Source organism: Lepus europaeus, chromosome 17 (genome assembly GCF_033115175.1).
Source record: "Lepus europaeus isolate LE1 chromosome 17, mLepTim1.pri, whole genome shotgun sequence".
Taxonomy (NCBI): Eukaryota; Metazoa; Chordata; class Mammalia; order Lagomorpha; family Leporidae; genus Lepus; species Lepus europaeus.
Window position 1 is genome coordinate 73,310,007 of NC_084843.1, and position 23,337 is coordinate 73,333,343.

General features: G+C 50.6%; 1 non-coding gene across 1 annotated transcript; it reads left to right on the forward strand.

Moving 5' to 3' along the window:
• Nucleotides 1–283: 283 nt before the first annotated feature.
• On the forward strand, nucleotides 284–416 carry LOC133776432 (small nucleolar RNA SNORA41). The gene has a single exon (XR_009868380.1). It is a non-coding gene; the product is annotated as a small nucleolar RNA SNORA41 (small nucleolar RNA).
• Nucleotides 417–23,337: the final 22,921 nt, after the last annotated feature.

Consider the following 23,337-nt stretch of genomic DNA (forward strand, 5'->3'; position numbering starts at 1 on the left):
ACTGTCAACCTAGAATTCTGTACCCAGCAAAAGTACATTTCAAAAATGCAGGTGAAATAAAGCCGTTGTCAGAGATGCAAAGACTAAAAGATATCAAAAGCTGCAAGCATGCATCACCAGCAGACTCACACTGTGAGAAATGCAGAAGGGAATCCTGCAGGCACACCAGTGACACCAGACCAAACCTGGATCTTCACAAAGAAACAAAGAGCACCTAAAATGGGAACACGCAGGAAACCATGCAAGATCTTTTTGGTAACCTTCACCTCCCTTTAAAGGACTGTTCCACGACTACTGGTCTGCACCTGTTCTCAGGGTAGCAGCTGTGGCACTCCACTGTGGGAGTGAAATGGTCACACAATCAAACACTTCTTTCTTAGCAAAACAGAAAGTGGGCATATATGTGACAGACATGAGATAAAATAAAGATAGAAAAGATAATTGACTGCTTAAATAAATACAATAGCAATGTAGTGTAGTGCATATTACGTATTATAAATAAACATGTGTATATAAGCACATATATGCATATATAGAGAGATGTAATATATATGACAATGATTATGTAAGGGCCAGGAGAGGAGAAACTGAAGTGTATATTATTGGAAAATACTTACACTATATGTGAAATGGTATAAAGTCACTTAAAAGTAGATCATGATGAATTAAAGAGTCATATTAAAAATCCTAAAGCAGCTATAAAAATTTTCAAAGACTTTCGATCAATACGCCAACAAGATAGCTACAACTGAATCATTCAAAGTTTTCAATCTCTCCAAAAGAGGTTAAAAAGAGAGGAAAACAGATCAAAAAGGAAACAAGTACGAAGTGGAAGAAGTAGGCTTTACACCTACATCTCGATGGTCACATTAAACATGAATTATTTAAACACCCTCATTAAAATACCGAGGCTGTTGCTATGGATAAAATAGCAAAACCAAAGTAAGCACTGCTTTCAGGGAATAAACTTGAGAAACAAGTAAATTTAAAGTAAAAGAAATGAAATCTGGAATGGCTGTACTAATAACAGATAATGTATATTTAAGAGAGGAGAAAGCTACCAGGGAGAAAGAATGTCATTTCTTACTGACAAATTACCTGGTCTTCAAGAGGACATAAACATTTACGTTTTCCATAACAGAACTTCAAAATACATTAAGCAATAACCAATATAACCTCAGGGGAATAAACAAAGTCACAATTAAAACTGAATATTTTAATACACCTCTATCAATAACTGATAGAACAAATAGACACAAAATCATCCAGGACCCAGAAGATACAAACAACGTTATCAACTAAAAAGACATAATTCTCATTTCTAGAATGTTCCACACAGTAATAGATTGCACATCCTTTTCAAGTACACATGAAACATCTACCAAGAAAGTCAGGATATTAGACACATCAGTCTCAACAAAGGCAAAGGATTCCAGTAATAGAAAAACCATCCTCTGACCACAAAGGAATTACACTAGAAATCTGAAACAAAAACATCCCTGCAAAACTCTTAGGGTTTCTTGAGACTTCCTCACGTTTGAAGAAGCTCACAGGTCAGTGAGCACCGCCTGGCTGGCCATGGGGGGATGGGGGCGGGGGTGCACCACCATGCTCTTGGGTGAGGCTGTTTCCTTGTGGCTCTGACAGGTGGACTCCTGACTCTCTCTGGCCATCAGTGATTGCCATAGTGCCGATGGATGTGCACAGAACACTCTAAAGATGCCTCACACTGGGAGTCGAGTCAGGAGAAGCAAACAGAGGGCTCCAGGGGGGCTGGGCAGGAAAAGGAAAACGTAAAACCACTAGAGTGCACATCTGAAGACCGGAAAGGGAGAGACAACGGCTGCTCAACCTGGAGAGTGATCAGAGGAGCGGAGCCGGCACCAGACACCTGACTTCAGGGCACACGGAAGGCTCCCTTTCTCTGGAACAAAGGAAAGCTGGCTTTGAAGAACCCGTGGAGAGGCCTGCACAGCACACAGAATCAAAACTTCCCCAGGATCAAGGAGGGCTCGTGCAGGCTCTGCAAAGAGGGAGGCGGCAGTCATGCCCCTTCACCTAATTACCAGCCCAACCCCTCCACTGCCACGGCCAGAGACAGCCACTGCGCATGTCTGCTGCTGGCCAGCTCCAGAGGTGGGAAATCGCGCAGGAAAATCACGAGAGAGGTGGACCTTGCGAGGAGCTACTCTGCCACACCACCTACGCAATTATTAACAATAGCCACCCCCCCCCCAAAAAAAAAAAAAAAAAACAGCTTCAACCATATTAGCGCCGGGCTAATGAGGAAACACACACCATAAAGGAAGAAATTACTACCTAATAAACTGAATCTTCCAGGATGAAACCATTGGAAATTTATCTGCTAATTCAGGAGCAGCTGAAGGCACACACCAAATCAGCTCTCCGTTAAAGGCTCACAGAGGACAGAGGCACAGGAGGCCCGAGGTGGTGCCTCCTCCATGGACACATGGGCAGAGTGGGTTCCTCGGGAAAGTGAAGACATGTGGTGCAGAACCCCGCAACACCAGGGCAATGCCTGCAGCATGGAGCAAGCCAGGGCTTGCGCAGGTGCAGTTAACAAAGAACAGACCAGGCCCAGTGACTCCCTGTATCCCCATTCCTCCCAGGGGTCAAGCCAGTGGGATGGCCAGTCATGGGAGAGATCTCTTCATTCTCCTCTAAATGGGAGCTCTGATCTCCACTCTTACTGGCTGCACACACATGCTCACACACATCACTCACATGCACCTCCACTCATACATACACACACTCATATATGCACCTGTACATACAAGTCATACACACACATAAAACTCACACACATACACAGCCACACTCACACCCTGCGCCCTCATATACACACAGTTCACACACACACACTCTCACATACATACTTACCACATATTCACATTTTTTCACGCCTGGACACACACACACACAGTCTGCACTCCTGCTTACACTCCCACACACTCTCAGCACCTTCCATTCCCTCCTCATTCCCTGGCCCTGTGCCCCAGCCCCCTGCTCTAGCTGAGCCTCACCTCTGCAGCCAGCCCCTGCTGCACATCCAATACCTGACTCTACTTCTCTTTGCTTCTCGACTTCCTGGTGAACTCAGGTCTGGATTCTTTCCCTGGCTCCCACCTCCTCCACGTCAGCATCTGGGCAGGTCAAGTGCAATCCTCTGACCTTGTGCCTTGGCAGGGTGGAGCCCCCCAGTTCACTCCAGCCCCCCAAGTCAGGACTGGAAATGAAAAGACTGCTTGGAGGGCTCCCGAGAGACGGGGTGTCAGCCCAGGCCACGTCCCTCACTGTTCCGGGGCTCTTACCTCATTCACAAAGACCGAGTGGCTGTCCTTGGAAGCCAGGTTGGTCTCCAGAGCCTGCAGAGAGAGAGAGAACGGACATGAACAGAAGCCAGCCGGAAGCCAGCATACACGCAGGGTGACTGCCAAGACGGCGTTTGTAAACACTATTCCTGAAGAATTTTCTCTTCACAAAACATGCCATCCCCCTGGAGCCCGCTCTGGCTGCCTTAGCCACGTGAGCTCTCATCTGAACACAGATAACTGATTACCCATTGTGCGCCCTCGCTCTGTGCACCAGCCTGGAGCAAGGTCAGAAGCCCTGGCCCTGCTGGCATCGCAGGCCGGAGGTGTGGGCATGCCTCCCTTCCCTAAAGATATCAGCAAACACTTTTGCACAGGGATGCCTTGTGATGGATCCCATCACTGCCCAAGGCTGTGGAACTGGGATGCTGGAAGGAGACGTTGATGGCAGCTCATCTGCTGGTGCCAAGCGACACTGAGATGGCAGCTCGGAGCTGCCCTCTGCTCTTCCGGTCCCCAAGAACTGGGCTCTTCTTAGCCCCTGGGCAGTGACCCTGTTCTATCACTCTCTCCTAGAGTGCTTTGTTCTCTTTCTTAGAGCAGCTGAGCCACAAAGAGCAGTTCTTGCTTTCCATCTATCTCCTGTCCAGGCTGGGGACTCCATCCAGTTGGAGGCCAGAGGTCTGTGTCCTCCGCTGTATCCCAGGACCTCACGCCACCACCATCCCGTAGCAGGTGTTTGGCAAATGGGGCTGAGTAGTTGAAGGGAGCAGGAGGCCAAGGCAGAGAAGACCCAGCAGCTTGCTGTGTTTCATAAAAGTGTCTAGGAGAGCTTTTTCCCTCCCTTGGCTGCAAAGCTGGCAGAGCGGAGGAGCTGGGAAGGACAGAGGGTTTTCCAGCACATTCTGTAAGGATGCTCACAGCGAGCACGTGCCTAGTGCCTGCTGACCACCTGGGACTGCACCAGGCATCTACGGACCTCAGAGAGGCTCTAGGATTGTAGTCTTCTTCACTCCATTTCTTTGTTTTGGTATTTTTGTAATGTAATTCTTATTACTCTTTTTATTGGGAAAAATACAGAACAATAAGAATGCTCAAAATCATTCCATAATCCTTCCTCATTTAAGAAAATACCAAAGTAGTGAAATTGACCCCACCTATCCCTCCAAATTCATGTCCTGAAGGTTGTCTGTCAGGTTCTGGAATGTTTCACAGTCAAATCTGCAAGTGCTCATCAGACAGCTGTGGGGTTCTTTGTTTGAGAGACAGAAACACAGACAGACTGACCGACAGAGCTCCCAAATGCTAGTTTACTCCTCAAGTGTCCACAATGGCTGGGGTTGGGCTGAGGTCAGAGCCAGGAGCTAGGAACCCAATCCAAGTTTGCCATGTGGGTGACAGGAATCTGATCATTTGAGCCATCACTACTGGGTCCCAGGGTCTACATTAGCAGGAAACGAGTCAGGAGCCAGAGCCAGGAACTCAACCCAGATACTCTGATGTGGGATGGGATGCCTTAACTGCTAAGATAAATGCTCAGTCAGGTTGGGGGCCAGCATTGTGGTGTAGCAGGTAAAGCTGCCTGTGCGGGCATCCCATACGGGTACCAGTTCGAATCCTGGCTGCTGCACTTCCAATCCAGCTCCCTGATGATGAACCTGGGAAAGCAGCAGATGGTCCAAAGGCGTGGGCCCCTGCACTCACATGGGACACCTGGAGGAAGCTCCTGGCTCCTGACTTCAGTCTGGCCCAGCCCTGGACACTGCAGCCATTTGAAGAGTGAACCAGCAGATGGGAGATCTCTCCCAGCCCCCCCCACCCTCTCTCTTTCCTTTCTGTGACTCTGCCTTTCAAATGAGCAAAATAAATCTTTAAAATAATAAAGAAAAATAAAATGTAAAAAAAATCAGGTTATAAAATATACATTGGGTTAGGTCAGAACATTTATTTATTTATTTATTTATTTATACAGATCAGCATATCCAGAATGTCCTTCCTCATCAATACACAGGGATCTGGCTTTTTCTCAAAGAAGGAGGGGCAGAGGTGACAGAGCTGGCACCAGCCATGCTGAGAGAAGCCCCCAGATGCGCACCCTGCACTGCACGGGGTTCTGTGGCAGAACAACCTCCACATCAGACGGACAGCTTTGCTAGCAAAGATGAGAGTGCATGGGAACAGAGCACATGGACACACCTGGTGAGCCTGAGAACCCTGGTGCTTTACAGACTGCCCCCACAGAGCACCAGGGGCAGGCACGGGGGCCCCTGCTGAGCCCAGCAGGTCTGCTCTTTAGCCTGTGAACAAGAGGGTGCTAGCACCTGGTTAGGCAAACAGAGTCAGGAGCCAGGACTGGAGGGGGCTGCCTTGACTGCACCTGCATTGAACCACTGTGGTCTCCATTTGCTCCTTTGTAAGATGCAGACAACACCTGTCCCCTGCTGTTGGCCAATGCCTGTCAATTCCTTTTATGTCCTGGGTCTCAGGAAGAGGCAAATATGGAGAACAGAGCCATGCTCTGGTCCCCAGCCTTCCCAGGAAGCAGACAGGAAGTTGCTATCCCATATTCCTTTGTGGATTCCAGCCCTGCCATTCTACTTGCTCATATGCAACCTTGCATCCTGGGAGTCCTACCAACACCAGCACCCTCACTACCTTCTTTTCCCAGGCCTTGCCCTGGGGATCCTATCTTGCTGCGATAAATGAGACATGTTGGCATGTTGGCCTCTCCTTCTCCTATCTTAGAGAGAGGCTCCAGGTGCCTTCTCCTGCACCTGGAAGAAAATTGGCCCTGAGAGATGCCAAGCTGTGCACCTGGACATGCCCTGGAGTCACGTCCCAAAGACACTCTGTGTCCCCATTGTACAAAGCCAGTAAACCAAAGCCCTGTTGGAATCTGCAGCTACTCAAGAGCCCGTGGATCTGGAGAAACCCTCAGTCAGGTGGAGCAGAGGCAGCTAGGACAGGACCCTGGCCTCCCAGCCCACAGCCCTCTGCTCCCAACACACAGCCTTTCATGGATGTGTTCAGACCCCCGAGTCCCTGGAGAGGAGGCGAAGAAAGAGAAGTGGAGATGGCTGGTCTGATAACCCTCCGCTGAGCTCTGGCTCACCCCAGTCCCCGGCAGATGGGTATTCCCTGAATGCCTATGTGGAGGACAATGGTGGCATCCTAATCAAGTTGACACCTGCTCCAGAGCCCAGAGGACATCCTAACATCCCAGAAGACTAGAACGCTGAGTCTCAAGAGATGCTGCTTCATGAGGCTGGACACAGAGCCCTGCACTTGATTCCAAGTAGCAGAGGGGCAGATGGGGAAATGCAGTGGGAGAGCAACACCCTGGCGTATGACCAAAGATGGAGGACGTCGCACAGTGGGGCTGGGTCATACAGTGGGGCAGTGTAAACTCATGACCAGAAGGCCAGGACAGCGTGGGCATCTTTCAACACGTGAAGAACTGTCATGTGCAAGAGATCCTGGAGCTGCTCCTGCAGCCTCTGCAATTGGATTTATAACCAGGTAGAATTCAGGGAGGGAGGTAGCAACTCAGTGCTTCCAAGTAGCTCAAGATAGAAGGGGCTGCCTCCCATGACTCCAGGTCCCATCACAGGATGTGCCTGGGTGTTTGCACCAAATGAAGTGCCAAGGAAAGTGCTGGAACAGCACAGCAGGGGGTGACCCTCGGTCATGCACGGGCACCCCACAGCCCTGACTCTCACTCTCAAGCCCACGGAATGTGGGAAAATGCAGAGCTCCAGGCTCCACTGCCTGCAAACAGCCATGTAGGTGATGTCCCTGAAATGCTGCATTGTCTCAAAGCTCCAACCCTGACAGCAGAACGCCAATGTGCAGGGGCACGTACACCTGTGCAGGTGACAGGGCCTCTGCTTGTTCCTGTGCAGAGCAGCACTGCAGAGGATCTGCCTCAGTAGCTGGGAGACCCCAGGGAGTGGGTGGGAGCACCAGCTGCCCCAGGAGCCTTGCCACCTGCTATCGGACTCAAGCGCAGGAAGCTGTCGGCAGGGAGAATTGATCAGAAAACCCCGCAGGTCCAGTGGCCAACTTTCCTGTCCTACATTCTCTCACCAATTAAACATCAGCTAATTTGTTAAGCTTCTTTTCCCCACGTGGAGATAAATACTGTTTGGCTGAAGCCTTTTCCAGAGGGTGCAACTCATTCACACGGAGGCTGGGATGGATGGCCAGACAGCGAAGCTACTGCACAATTAGCAAAAACACTGCCTGCTCCCTCCTGCCATCACTGGAGAGCTGCCCGCTCCGTGGGAAGAGCCCTAAAGGCGCACAGCCCAGAGGGCAGGGTCCTGCCAGAGCCACTGTTTCCCCTTCTAAGTGCTGCCCTTTCCCCTCTCCCTCCCAGCTATGGCTGCAGCAGGTGGAGGTGGAGGAGGGTCCTCTTCTATGCAGAGCAAGTGCGTTAAGGAGGAGTCCTGGCAGGCAGGGTACCCGATCTGGGGGAGCTGCTTTGTTGTTGGAGCTGCAGCCTCCATGCCCAGGAAGGGTTTATTTGAGAACCAGCAGTGCTGAGGACGCTCTGCCCACGTTCCCCTCGGAGCCGGGAGGGAATCTAAAGCCCAGGGGCTCCCTGTGTGTGTTCACTCCTCGCCACCAACGCCCTCCACTCTACCTGCAGAATCTGGACTGGTACTCACGGTGCCCAGGGAATGTACAGCCCTACCCAAGGGCCTTGAGCACCCCAGTGACAGACCCCTGCTGCCTTGTTCCCTGCAGGGGTTGTCCCCTGGTGTGATTTCATCTGTCTTCCTCTGCAGAATGGAGCCAACATTACCTCACTTGGCTTCTTTCTGTTCTCTGCTCCACGTCCTCTCCTGTACCCACCCCCGCTGTCTTTTTTTTAAAAAGAATTCCGCTAGGATTACTCCTTAATAAACCATTGTCACACACATCCTCGTCTCAAAGTCTGCCCGACCTGAGACGAACACCTCCCACCCGGGGTGATGGGGAGGATTCCATGAAATCACACACAAGGCTCCGAGCCCAGGAAGGAGCTGGCTGTGGATCGTCACTCGGCATGGGGTCCTCCTCCCTTCCCATCATGTCCCCTGTCTGGTCTTCATCCAATGGCTCCTTCTGAATGTGTCCAAGGACATTCTCTCCTCCCTTCCTCCTTTCCATAGACACCACAGCAGCTGTCCTAGCTTTCCTGGTTACAGGAACAAAACAGGAGCCTTGTCCCTGCCATCAGACGGAGCCAGACTGTGGCAAAAAGACAACGAATACAGCCCTGCCCATTATGAGCTCAGAGATCCTTCAAGGCTCACAGCATGATGCCTCCCTCACCTGGACTACAGCATCATCCTACAGCCGTACATCATGGTGGGGGACCGCAGAGAAGTGTTGGCCAAGCTGGTCAACGAAAGGGCAGCTCCTGGACCCTCTGGGTAGGGAGGAGTGGAGTCCCTCAAGGTGGGTTCCCCCTGTCAATCGCCTTCAGCAGGTGGGGAGCTAGGTCCCCTGTAGCTAGGCTTTTACCCTAGGTCTGAATGAAGCAGCAGCAGGTGGCGGAGGAGCCTGAACAACTGCAGAAGCTCCATATGGTCCGTGTAGGAGTCAGAGACTTGGTCTCAATGAGCCCAAAGGGACAGCCTGGGTGGCCCAATGCCTCAGGAAGCCTGGGCTGCCCGGCTAAGTTGTTGCTATGAGTCATCCCTCAAGGCTTGCCAAACCATCTGATCTTGTATGCCCAGCTCCTGCATCCTGTGACATGCTGGCAAACACACATTCTAGAAGAGAGCAAAGAGGTAGGAATTTCCAAGGCTGACTTCCCTTCCAGCCCCTTTGGCATGGAGGAGACAGCAGACGCTGAGGGCAGTAGCTGGCCCACGGGAGGGTGGCCACGGGCAGCCAGTGGAGGTAGGCGAGGCTGGCAGAGGCAGAGCTGGATGTGTGTGGACACACACATACTGACAGCCACATGCCACCTCCTGGAGAGGAAAGCCTGCTGACGTAGGCAGAGCCCTGCTAAAGGAAGCTGGGGGTGGCTGCCCTTCCCACACCTAGGAAGAACAAGCGGGGAAGGAAGAATGTCCCCTTGTCCCCAAGCAGCTGCCCCAGTCTGAATCCCATGTGCCTTCTCCAAGTCCAACGGCATCACCAGAGCTGAGATATAAGTGACACAGGACAGCAATAAGCCATCCTACCCGTTCACCGGAAGCAGGCAATACTTGGGTTCCAACTCTGGCTCCCCTGATCCCACGGTTTCCATCAAGAAGTGGATGCAGGCCAGGCTCCAGCTCCTGGCTCCCAAGCAGGCTCTGGATGGAAACCATTCCCAGCGCACTGTGGGAATGGCAGGTGCCGGGCAGCTGGCCTGGACTGCAGCTGGGCGGGCTGACAGCTGCTCTTGGACCACACGGTGGTGAGGATCAACTCTGATATCCAAGAACCTACAAGGAAGCAGAGAAGACAGCGGTGCTGAGCGCTCTGGGGGAAGCGTCCTCAGCTTTGTCCTCAGCCTGATGCACAGGACCAAGGTGGAGCCATTGCCAAAGGCATCAAGAGCCTGCTTTTATGCAACACCATCCCGATACCTGAACACCACAGCCCCACATCATTACAGCACACACACGCCTCTGACTCCCCATGACCTAAATGAGCCAGGCAGCACGTGTGTCCCTTGTTCATGGCTAGGAGGTGGAGAACTCCATCCGACAGATCTGGCAGAACGTCCAAGCTAGCACTCTGCAGACTGCAGCTGCGTCCTATGCCCTGGTCACGCTGCTCCTGAAAGGGCCCAAACCCTCACCCGGGAAAGCGTGTGAGCCCCTGCACCTGGGCCTGGCCCTGTGGCCAGGGGAACAGGAGGATCTTTCTCCTCCTGTCTGAGCAACCGTTCCTCCCTTCTCCAGGTTAACCTGTTCTCGTGCGCCTGAGACCATCACTCCACTTGCACTGTTACGTGTAAGCCTGTTTCCCTTTATCTTGGCTCATGGAAGAGTATGTGAAGTGGAAAAAACCTCCCCATGGAAGCCTTTCAGCCTCATCGCCGAGGGCTTATTCTACAGAGTGCAAATGGTGCCACTTATTTATGTATGCGCTCATTGTCTGCCACTTACCCAGGCACCCGCCTCCCAACGCTGGCAGCCCAAGATAATGGAAGCTTGGTGACAATTAGCATCTTCTGAAAACCCCAATTCCGAGATCTGAGAACATTCCTCCCACGGAGCCCAGGGCCCGGCATTTTCCCAAGGACAGATATGAGCTAACTCCAAAGACCTGCTGTTGCCTTCCCCACAACATGCTACTTCGAAACAATTCTCTCTGCCACGTCGCTCCTCATGTCACCCCTCCAAGCAGGAGCAAGCACAACACCTCCGAAACCCCAAGAGGGGAGTCACTGATTTGAGGAGCTTGTTTACAAGGAAATCAGCAAAGCAGCTACCATGAGGCCCCAAGTTCAGATGCTGTCCCCAGAGCCACAAAGAAACTTTGAACTACCTTGGGCCATTCTGTGCTCCCTACCCCCATGGGCAAAGGGCCAAGATCAGGGCCCGGCTGCTTCCCCATTTATCCCAGCCTTGTGTCCTCAACCTTGATGGACCTTACTTTCTGCAGAAAGCCACCCCCCAAGTCTCCTGTGGCTTCTACGTCTGGATCCATCCTTACTCACTGATGCTCTGGGGAACTTCAAACCCAAGCAGGCTGCTTGTCTTGTCCCAGAACCTTCTGGGACAGGGGTGAGTCTTCTGTACCCACCTCGTGAGTCCCTCTGCCATAGCATCCTTAAATCTCATGGCTCCTGTCCTTGGTGGGGAGAGGAAACCCAAGGAGAAAGGTGGTTTGGCACAGTGGATGTGGCAGACAGGGGGCAGGTGGGTACCTGAGGAATGGTGCAGCTGGGACGATCTCTCCCAGCTCTAGCCAGGCCATCTGCAGAAGGTATGACCCACCTGCCCCTGGGCAGCTTCAGAACACAGCTCAGGGGGCTGCTAAGAGGACCCCCTTGCTAAGGCAGATCTGAGCCTGCTGCCTAGGTGTTCAGAGGAGAGAGGGATGGCTGCAGGCTGGGGTAATTGCTGCCACTTTCAGGACACCTCCTGCATCCCAGACCCCTCACCAAGCCCGGTATGCATGGTCCCCTCTGGGGTCCTCACAACAGCCTGGCTTCTGAGCTGCAGCCTACAGGGAGAGGCTCGGGGGACTAAGTGCTTTTCACTCAGTTTCTCCCAGCAAGTCAGTGTAACCAGGCCATCCAGATACAAAGCCCACTGCCCTTTCTGCCGGACCTCAGCAGGACACAGCTCTTTCTCAGTGCTTCTCAAACACATTCAGTGCTCAAGCAGCCACTGAGCTGTGAGGTGATGCAGGTGACAATGATGCCTAGAGAGCCAGGGGGGCTTGAAGAGCCGCAGCAACTTTGACAAAGTGTGGTCCTGGCTTCCAAAGTTTCCTGCCATGCCCCCTCCAGCACACCTGGCTCAGGTGCACTGCCAGTCACCAAAGCCTGGTGTGGGCATCACGAAGCCCCTGGTGGGAGGCAGCACCTGCAGACAGGGAACCTCAGAAGGTGTCACTGAGATGAACAATCAGCCATCCACACTCAGTATGCCTCTACTGTTGAGTAGGAGGAAGGCCAGGGACATAGTGGGAAGCCCAGTGCAATGAGAGGGAACATGGATGTCCAGACAGCCTTAGCCATGCACAGCACAGCGTGAAGCAAACCTTGCATATGTGCTGCACATGTCCTCACCTGCAGGTTCTGAGTGCACCTGACCTCAGCTAACATTGTGCTTTGCAAAGTGAGCCCTGCCTGTATTTGAAAACAACACCCTCCCTCTACACATCCGAACCAAGACTGAAACAAAGCGAACATGAAAGTGAGTCAATGCAACATGCCACGACCTCGAGGAACCTAAGAGAACATGATGGGATCCTGGAATTTTTCTACCAGGGCTCAGCTTTCTCTTCCTCTGTGCTGAGTGCCAATCCATTCTGCTTAACAACATCGTAAGCTCTGGACTTGTCTGGCTGATCAGTGGCATCTGCAAAGATATCACTGTAGCACTGGTGAGAATGTTCAGCATTAGATTTTTTTTTTGGGGGGGGGGACCTCAGAATAACCATCATATTGCTGTTGGGGAAAAAAAAACAGAAGAAGGAAAGCTGATTGATTAAGTACACGTAAAAATGTGATAGAACTGAACAATTTCGAGGCACTGTCTATTCAATCAAGACCTCTCTGGTCTCTCTCCTCCCTGCCGGCCACGCTTGAGATAAACAGCCAGGCCAGTCCACACTGCCCGCCCCCTTTGTGTGTAGGGCAGAAGCAGCAAGCCACAGCCTCGGGGGGATGAAGATTCATTACAGATCATTTGCGGATCCTTCAGATGAAATAGAGACAGGTTCCAGCGCTGTGCAGGACGTGCAATTTGCTGTAATAAAAAGTGAGAATATGCTACATGCGGACAATTTATGAGGAAACGTTAATATTAACAGGAAAATGAAATGGGGTCTGCTCGCAGGCACGGTCTGCTTAATAAGTTCAATGCGGACAGTGGGAGTCAGGTGAGGCCGGTGAGTATCGGCCGATGGATACTTGGCTTTTAATCAATGGTCCATCATCACCCCTCCACCTGCAGGGCACAAAAGCCAAGGAAAGCCACATGTGTTCTCACTCTTGCTAGGACTCAGGCTGTGTCCCAAGGGGAGTTACCAGGGCCCTGGCTCTGCTACCCAATCTTGCCTCACAGAGAAGCAAGGCATTCAGGCCCCTGGCCACACAGACACTGTCACAAAATCCCTTTTGAGGATGGAGATCTACAGCAGAACAAATCTCCTCTGAGCTTTCTTATGCTCTGATCTGGTTTGGGGATAGCAGCCTCCAGCCTCTGCAGTGTAGGATGGGAACAATCTCATGACTCAGTCTGCCAGAGGGCAGGTGCTTGGCTCCTAGGGGGCAGGTGGGTGTGCAAAGCCATTCCTCACACATGTGCTGGTCAGCTCCAGCTTCAAGTGATTGCTCAGATACAAGCAAAGCAAGGTCCACAATGGATTGGAAATGTTCTCCTCTCCCTCCCATCGGTATCTCCCCATTCATGCTACTGCTTGCACCCAAGGACCAGCTCCAGGGACCCATGGCATCAGGGAGGGTGTGGAGACTGCTTGGAGCAGGTGAGTCCCTCCTGGCCTTGCCCAGAGACACAGACCCAAGGGGGAGACGTCTTCCCTGGGAGAATGACAACACCGCTTTGAGTTGCTCAATTAAAGCATCTGCCTTCAAGGTCAATACCTCGACCCCTCCCAGGGGTGCCCAAGCCAAATGCTTCTGCACCCAGACCTAATTCTTTTCCTCAACCCAAATTGTTTTTAAAAGATGGAAGCAGCTGAATTCTTTTTAAGGCAATAAAGTTGAAAGTAGCAATTCTTTACCAGGCTGATAAGAGCTGCTGGGTGTAATTTGTATCCTTTTTTATGAGCCTGACTTTTGTGGAGAATGGAATAGAAAGAAAAATACCTTCTTTTCATTTCTGGAGACAAGAGCTTCTTCTTCAGGGTGTTGGGGAGGAGCTCGGAGCCCAGGCATTGCCAGGAAACAAGCCAGGCCTGATCTGGGGCATGGGAAGTTAGGGAGGTGCCTGAAGGGCTGGGGCAAGAGGAGGAGCAGCTAGACCATGATCCGCTGCTCACATCAACAACCTGGAGCCCAGCCTGGTCTCTGGCTTGGTGGAAATGGACCGGGAGGCCATGGTGGGACCCTAAGGTCTGGGAATAGCAGGAGAGGATTCAGCAGTCTATGAACACAGAGCATGGCGGAACAATCTGTTTTCTTCAATGTCCTCAGCATAGATTGTTTTGCAACCTCTTAGACAGCCTCTGTCTGAGTACAAAGACCCCAGGCGGATGAGTGCCAGACTTGGGGGTGCCAGGAACCCCGCCCATGTAACTCCCTGCACCTCAGCCTCCAGAAGGGAACCAAATAGTCAGAAAGCAAATATGATCATGCTTTGCTCTTAGGGGTCTCTCACACCTGCACCCCCCACCCCACCCACCCTATACACACACCCATCACCAGTGCAAAGCATCTAGAAAGGTATTGGCTGCTTGGGGAGAACACTGTGGCTATGGAGCATCTAAGAAGATAACACAGGGATGCCTAGAGATGAGACAGGGTATTGGGTTTGCAGGGATAAAGGTTCTGTCAGCCAGCTCCTCATCACTAAGAACAAGATTCCCGAGAGGAGCTTCTTTGGAAGGAAGAAGGCTTGTGTTGGCTTACTGTTGGGAGAATCACAGTCCAAGATCAGCAGAGCCCCATGCTGAGGCCGCAAGATGCCCAGGGCAGAACAGGTGCAGAGGGAGGTTCCCATGGTGAGCCAGGCAGCAGGGCAATGTAGGGAGGACACACTTCCTCCATCCCATGTATCTCTCTGCATAAAGCCATCAGGATGGGTGCCACCGCAGCAATCTAAGTCAATACAACACCTCCCCAGGCCTTGCCTTCTGTCACCATAGCCAGAACGCGTCTCCACTCTCAATCCCATTAACCCATTAACTGTTAACGTAAGACTTCGGGATTTAAATGTTTGCATAAGTTCAGAGAAACAAATCCTGTTCAAACCATAAAATGACTGAGTCATATCTCGTGAATGAAGATTTGGCTCTAAAGTTGTTAGATGAAGTAACCATCAATGATCAGCAAAATGAGCCATAAAAGTTGATCAACTCATGTATGCAGTATGGTATAGAAAGTATAATCCATGCAAAGAACCCTGGATCCATTCCTCTACCCGTTATCAAACAGTGTTTCCCTGTGGCCCTTACCTAGAGGTTCGTTTTCCTCCTGAGTGCATTGAGTAAGTCCTCACCCACTTGCATGAAGCCAGGCTCTGTCCAAACACTCAGACCACCCTGGAACTCCGTAGGGTCCTGCCAGTTAGCACAAGGAGCACGAGAGCAGATCTGCACTCATCTACATCAGGCAGACTCACCCTGTGGAGATGGCCTGAGCCCGCACACACCCTTCCTAGCAGGTTCTCGCTCACCGTGTTTGGCTCTCCCGTGCTCACTGCCTGTTCAGGCAGATGTGGCACTGTCTGGCCTGAGAACCAATCAAAGGTGAGTTAAAGGTGCAAAGTGATCTCCATCTCCACTGCTGCTCTGGCTGCACAGAAGGTCAGGAGAGGGAGGCTCGGTAGCCAAAGGCAGGAGTTACCACCTGGAACTCTGCCAGGCCCAGTCAGCAGGGCCTTATTCCACACAGTGGGGCTGACTCTTACACAATAAACCAGAGTTTCCATATTCTGTTTTAGGGAGTGGAAGGTCTTAGTATTCCATGCAGTGGGGCTAACTTTTACCCTATAAACTGGAGTTCCCAGGATGTGTTTTATGGAATGGAAGGTCTTAGGAGATGCTAAAAAAAATCTATGATCACAAAGTCTGAGATAGAGATGATACTCCTGGAATTACAATGGGACTACATCCCAATAAATTCAGTGTAAGTTAGAAATGCATAAATCCACTATAACGTCTGAAAATCCTAAGTGGAACCATGCTAAGTCAGGGACCATCTGTGGTGCTTTAATGCCCCCACTTTGGAAGCACAAAGCATATCAGCAGAGAAATTCTTGGATCACAGACACCTGTGAACTTGGCTGAACTCAGTGTACACCTGACTTTCCTCCCAAGAATATGAGGCTCCTTTGTTCAAGGAAGACCTTGATAGCTCACAGGACACTAAGGTTAGGGCAGTGACACAGTGGTGTAAATGAAACTCCAGGCATCGGGGGTCCGATAGAGGAAGTTGGGATGGGAAGGTCATGATCAGGTCTGGCCATGTGGAGTTGAAAGGGATGTTGACAGAATCAGTTGGAGGGCAGCTATGATGATCCAGAAAAGTGGTAGCAAGGGCCAGGCCAGGGCAGCGACCATGGGACCGGAACCGAGGGTGTGGAGTTTGAAGTGTTTAGCAAGAAGACAGTGAGGAGCTATGATCCTTAGCTGGAAACTGAGTGAAGAATGAACAAGAAGGAACCTTATGTGACTTCTAGATGCAGGTGCAAAGCAAACGCTGTGGCAGGCTCCCCGAGGAAGACGATGAATTCAGGCGTAACTTCCCGGGATAGCCACAAGTTGGAGAGGCCAGTTGTAAAAGTTTGAGAGATGGGCCATCTCGGGTGTGCGCAGGGACAAGGTGAAGGCTTGCCTCGGGCAGCAGGTGAAGGGCCACAGGGACAGGGCAGGATCACGGTGACCAATTAGCTTGGAGAGTCCCACATCCTTTAGGATAAGAAGCATCAGTGATGAACACAGCCACATTCTAGCTGCTCCAGCTGTGGGACCAGCAACCCATGAAGGCTGGGAGCAGGGCAGGGAAGGACTGGTGGACAGAAACCTCCCCTCTCTTTTTTTCTCTTGAAAAGATTTATTTATTTATTTGAAAGGTGGAATTGTGGAAAGAGAGGGGGGGGGGGACACACACACACAAAAAGAGACACACACACACACAGAGAGAGAGAGAGAGAGAGAGAGACTCTTCTGTGTGCTGGCTCACTACCCAAATGGCTGCAATGGCCAGGGCTTGGTCAAGTCAAAACCAGGAGCTAGGAGTTTCTTCTGAATCTCCCACATGAGTGGCAGGAGCCCAAGCACTTCAGTCATCCTCTGCTGCTTTCTCAGGTGCATTAGCAGGAAGCAGGACATGAACTAGGGCCCATATGGATGCTGGTATAACCAGTCATGGCTTAACCCACTACAGAACAACGCTGGTGCCTGCCCTCCCCTCATAACCCCTACTGCTTCACCACTGATCCACGGATCCACCACTGCCCAGCAGCCATGCTCCTGGGGACAATGTGGCTCATGCCTCCTCTTTGACCCCATACTGTTTTTTTTTTTTTTTAACAGGCAGAGTGGACAGTGAGAGAGAGAGAGAGAAAGGTCTCCCTTTTGCCGTTGGTTCACCCTCCAATGGCCACTGCGGCCGGCGCGCTGTGGCCAGCGCACGGCACTGATCCAAAGCCAGGAGCCAGGTGCTTCTCCTGGTCTCCCATGGGGTGCAGGGCCCAAGCACTTGGGCCATCCTCCACTGCACTCCCGGGCCATAGCAGAGAGCTGGCCTGGAAGAAGGGCAACCGGGACAGAATCCGGCACCCCGACTGGGACTAGAACCCGGTGTGCCAGTGCTGCAGGCAGAGGATTAGCCTATTGAGCCACGGTGCCAGCATCCCATACTGTTTTAAGTGATGGGTTACACACAGACACACACATACAGGTTCACCCTTGTCAATGGCATGTTGGTGGAATCAGTCCACTGCTGCATCCAGAGTGTTCAGACCACTAGGGAGCCTCTGCACCCTGGATTTGTTAGCACAGGTAAGTTGTGTGAGGTTAGCACCATGCTCCATCAGCCAGAAGAAATGTTGTATATCAAGAAGACCTGGAACCTACTCTGAGGCTTTCCTTTTTTTTTCTTTTTTGCTTTTAATTTCTCCAGATTGCATTTTCTTCATCAGAAAAATCTGAGATGTAGGCCAGCCTGGTGTCTGGTTCTCAATATGTGGTAAGATTGCATGGACAGGTTCCCAGTGGTTTAGGAGAGTGGAGAAGGGTCTACCAGATGGGATGTGTTAAGAGGCAGCTGTAGCATCTGGGCTACCCAATGTCAGATAATCCTGGACTTGTGGCACTTCCTGTTGTGTGCATCTTGGCCAGAAGCAGGGGCTACACAGGAAATGGGGAGGACATCCCTCCCCATCCCATCTCAGCTCTCAGAGGCCAGCATGGGACCTGGTCTTAGCCCACTGTACTGCTCCCAGACTTGAGAGAGTGTCCCAAGGATCTAAGTGAATTCACTCGCAGTGATAAAGGCAGCACTGGGAGTGCAGTGATGGGGTCTGCTGTGGTTTGAATGCTTTCTCCAAAGTTCATGAATGGGGCATATAATTCCCAATGCAACAGTGCTGAGAAGTGGGGCCTGGGAGAGGTGATGAAGGCTATTTAGGACATGGATTGAGACTGTTGTCCTAGGAGTGAGCACCTGCTAAGAGCAAGTCCCACCCTCTTCTGCTATCTCCTGCACCCTTGTCCTTCTCCCTTCCACCACAGAACGAGGCACTCAGAGGTTGGCACTTGACATTGGGCTTCCCAGCCTCCAGAGCTAGAAGAAACACATTTCTTTTCTTTATAAATTGCATGGTCCGTAGCATGCTGTTATAGCCACACAAAACAAAGATGGCATCTTCCCCAGGCTCTCCTCAGGAGTAATGTGCCCATGCCCCTCCCGCCCCCAGCCCAGCCAGCCTCCCATGGCTTCCTCCAGCATTCTGCCCACCTCTGCACGTGGCCCAATAGCATCTGAATAAGCTCCTTTTATTTCTCACTAGCTCTGTTTTTAAACCTTTTACAAGTACTGGGGAAAATAATACTTATTTTAAAAACCTGATATTTAATATTGGTCAGACCAATGTGCTGAATGAGACACAATCACATGTTCTACAAAGGAGGACAAACAGAGTAATTTCAAAGCACAATGTGACAAAAACAGACAATAGCTTATAAACCTATTTTTCTGTACTAAGTCATAATTTTAAAGGCACTATTTTAAAACAGCAGTGTATTTTTAAAAAAGGATTTCTGTTGACCGATAGCAGTCCCTGGTCTCTTGGCCTCCCCTAGTCCTGCTCCCTGGAGGCAAACACTTGTAATGCTTTTAGCTATTTCTTTGGGTCTTGCTTCCTCATTTCTTAGCCATACTCAGGCCTGCTCACGCTGCTATCCTTGATTGATGAATGGCAGACATGAGCATTACCCAGCACCATCCTGATACGGTAAAGCAGAAGTAAATCTCTCCTATAACTTCCCCCCAATTCTTTCTTTCTCCTTCCCAGTATTTCCAATCTAGTTATATCACAATTTTTAAGCTCAATACACACCCCTATGTTTGCCATTGCACTACTCACAATAGCCGTGATGTGGAATCAATTCAAGTGTCTATCAGAAGATAAATCAACAAAGAATGTGTGCTCTATATGCACAATGGAATTCTATTCAGCCATGATAAAGAACAGAATCCTGTTACTTGCAAAAACATTGAATGAACCTGGAGACCACTGTGTTAAGTGAAATAATCCAGGCACTGAAAGACAAATGCTGGCTGCTATCACTTATATGTGGAATCTAAACAATCTGACCTCATGGAAGTAGAGAGTTAGAACAGTGATGACCACAGGCTCGGGTGGTTAGGGAGAAAGGATTGGTAGGAACAGGTTGGTTAAAGTATGTATCATTGGCCGGTGCCGCGGCTCAACAGGCTAATCCTCCACCTTGTGGCGCCGGCACACCGGGTTCTAGTCCCGGTCGGGGCACTGATCCTATCCCGGTTGCCCCTCTTCCAGGCCAGCTCTCTGCTGTGGCCAGGGAGTGCAGTGGAGGATGACCCAAGTGCTTGGGCCCTGCACCCCATGGGAGACCAGGAGAAGCACCTGGCTTCTGCCATCGGATCAGCATGGTGCGCTGGCCGCAGCGCGCCTACCGCGGCGGCCATTGGAGGGTGAACCAACGGCAAAAAGGAAGATCTTTCTGTATGTCTGTCTCTCTCACTGTCCACTCTGCCTGTCAAAAATAAAAAAAAAAAATTAAAAAAAAATAAATTAAAAAAATTAAAGTATGTATCATTACAGTGAAATAAGAGGAAGGGTCTTTGAAGTGTGTCTGGAATGGGCAAATAGAGAGACAGAAAACAGTCAAGTAATTGCTCAGGATCAAGAGGCAGAAGAGGGAAAGGATGGGGGCAGCAGTACATAGGAAATGATCATTGATGATTATTGATATTTTAATATAATGGAATGTTCTAGAATTGATTGCGATGCATAATTCTGATTCTGCTAAGACCTATGGGATTATACACTTTATATTAGTGAATTGTTTTTTTTTTTTTTTGACAGGCAGAGTGGACAGTGAGAGAGAGAGAGAGAGACAGAGAGAAAGGTCTTCCTTTGCTGTTGGTTCACCCTCCAATGGCCGCCGCGGCTGGCGCGCTGCAGCCGGTGCACCGCGATGATCCAAAGGCAGAAGCCAGGTGCTTCTCCTGGTCTCCCATGGGGTGCAGGGCCCAAGCACTTGGGCCATCCTCCACTGCACTCCCGGGCCACAGCAGAGAGCTGGCCTGGAAGAGGGGCAACTGGGACAGAATCCGGCACCCCGACCGGTGTGCCGGCGCCACTAGGTGGAGGATTAGCCTGTTGAGCCACGGCGCCAGCCTATATTAGTGAATTCTGATATGTGAATTATACCTCAACAAAGCTTTTTTTTAATTAAGTGTTGACTCTATTATGATATGATCCTCTTCTAAGCCAAACAGGCTATGATTATATTATTTCCTTGCTTATAAAATTTCAACTTCTCTTGCTAACAATGGCCTTGATTTGTGTTTATTTGCCCAAGTGCTGCAACATATTTTTCCAATGTCTAACCGTGTAAAATAGCCTTTCACTTCCCTATGCCCTGAGATGCTATCACAGCCCTCTCTGCCCAGTGCCTGTTGAGGCCATTGTCCTCTGGAGGACCAGGGGTCACCCTCACACTTTCCTTTCTACTCCTCTGCCTAAATTCTCCATACCCATTATTACTTGTATTTATCTTTTTGGTGGTTTGTAGTGGAATGAGAAGGCCATGCCAAGGTGGCCACTGGCAAGCGAGCATCAGTTACTCAGGAATGGTTTTGAAACCCACCTGGCAATGGAGCCTGCCTGACAACAGGCTGTGATTGGATGGATTTGAAACTGCCTGGTGACAGGCTGTGATTGGATGTCTTTGGAAACTGCCTGGCAACAGGCTGTGATTGGATGGCTTTGGAAACTGCCTGGCAACAGGCTGTGATTGGTTGGGGGACCGCCCCTTGACAGGATTGGCTGGTCTTGGCTATATAAGCTGTTGTACCACCTGAAATAAACGAGTCTGCAGGCTGCTCGCCTCAAGCCTGCTTTCACCCGACTCCCTCCCGGAGTCTGTGTGTTGACTCTGCACCTCTTGCCCCCACCACGCTGCTCCTCTCAGAAACGAATCCACTGCAACATTGTTGAGAAATCAAGGGCAACAGTGGTTTGCTTTATTTTTATGAAGCCCATCCTACACGTGCTTCCTAAGAAGAGGTGCGTGGGGTATACATTTTTGAGTCTTTGTATGCATGGCCTTTGTTTTATTTTGTTATCATATTGACTCAGTCTTTGGATCATCATAATTCTTCCACAGAAATAGTGTTTCTCCAATGTCTTCTAGCACTGATGTTACCCTTAAGCTCTGAATGCCATTCTAATTCTTGTTCCTTGCATGTCATCTGCCTTTCTTCCTCCTCCCCCTCCTCCTCTTCCTGTCTTCTTTTGCACACCTACCCACTCCACATCCTGGCACATCAACCATCCTTCCTCCATCCACTTTATTCTTCTAAAAACTGGCCCCAAGCTCTCATCCACTGCTGCCTCCTCTCTCTTGATCTCATGGTCCTCTCTTGTCACTTTAGAGCAGTCTGATGGACAGAGGGGATAAGCATGAGCCACCAATCAGAACTGTCTCATCAACTAGTCATCCACGCATCAGAAAGTCTATCAGAAGTCAGTCAATGCCCTTTGTGCCCAAACTAACTAGAGCAGGTTTCTACTGATGGCAACTAGAAACACCGACTGATGATACAAAGCAGCCACAGGGGGCGGATCAAGACCAGCATGGCTTGTGCCAGAGCTGATGGAAGAGGGCAAGCCAGTGACCCAACTGGAACTGCACCAAGAATTGCGAATCCAGTTGAGGATGCAAAATGTATCATACAGAATTTCTTTGCTAAATTTGGAGAAGGTGAAATTTCTGACCCAAACATTGCGATGAGAAAAGGAAAAGCTCCCTCTGCTGCTCATAGAGCCCTGGAGGCTGTTGGGGGGGCGATGGGGTCTTTGGAATTCAACAGAACAGATGTGATTTTCTAGAGGATTCTGGATCAAGCCTTTTCTGGCATTGTTCATCACTCCTAGAGGACAGGATGTCATATCTTGTCCTACAGCTCATTCCACAGCCCATTTCAATGAACACAGCTGAACACCAAAGCAAGGCAAGAGGAGGACCAATGTGGTATCAGTCAGATGTGGATGAGGGCCTGGGATTTATAATAGCGTGTTGAAAGGAGTGACTCCCTTTGATCAACACATCCCTCTAGAGGATAAATGATTTAAAAATCTACAGAACAGGGGATGCAGGCTCCTGCAACATAAATATAGGTTCAGGGTTTCCTGGGTACCCTGTGTCCTCAGGAAAGGAGGGTTGAGGAGCAACAGAGAAGCTGTAGATGAACCAGACTAGGCTGTGCTGGGGCAGGTGGGCTGAGGGGCCAGTCGTGCTGTGGCCTGCGAACAGGCAGGCTGTGATGGGAGACGTGACAGCAGGGGGTGAGGAAGAGGGGCTAAGGCTTGGTGGAGGGGATGGGCTGGAGGGATAAGGGGACTTGAAGGGATGACAGAGGTCATTCAAGTCTGGTGCATGCAGGAAAGAGTGAAATGTCCCCTTGCCCTCAGAACTGATCATAAGTACAGAGACAGATTACTCTGAGGCCAGGGAGCCCACAACACACCCCAAAGTTGGACCTGGAAGAAGCCCAAGCTGCCGAGTCTGGAGACAGAAACCACAGCAAAGACAGGCAGCTCACCAGGGTAACAGGACGCAGGCAGCTGGGGGCAGAGCTGGGTCTGGACTGGCCCCTCCAGGTCAAAACCTGGCACAAAAGCAAATGTGTCCCCTCCACCAATCCACTGTACACACCACATTCTGCACATGATGTTGGAAAGTACGTAATTTTTTTCCTAAACCTTTTCTTTGCCAAACACTTGTGCATCTTTTCAAGCAGAATAAAAATAAAACAGGATGAGAAGGGTGATAAGAAGCCAACCATGGCCAGGATGTACACAGGCAGCCAACGATTGACACAGTCCTACAGAAGGATCAATGACTAAAAATCTACAGGTGAGAAAGCTCTCACACTCTCCATCAC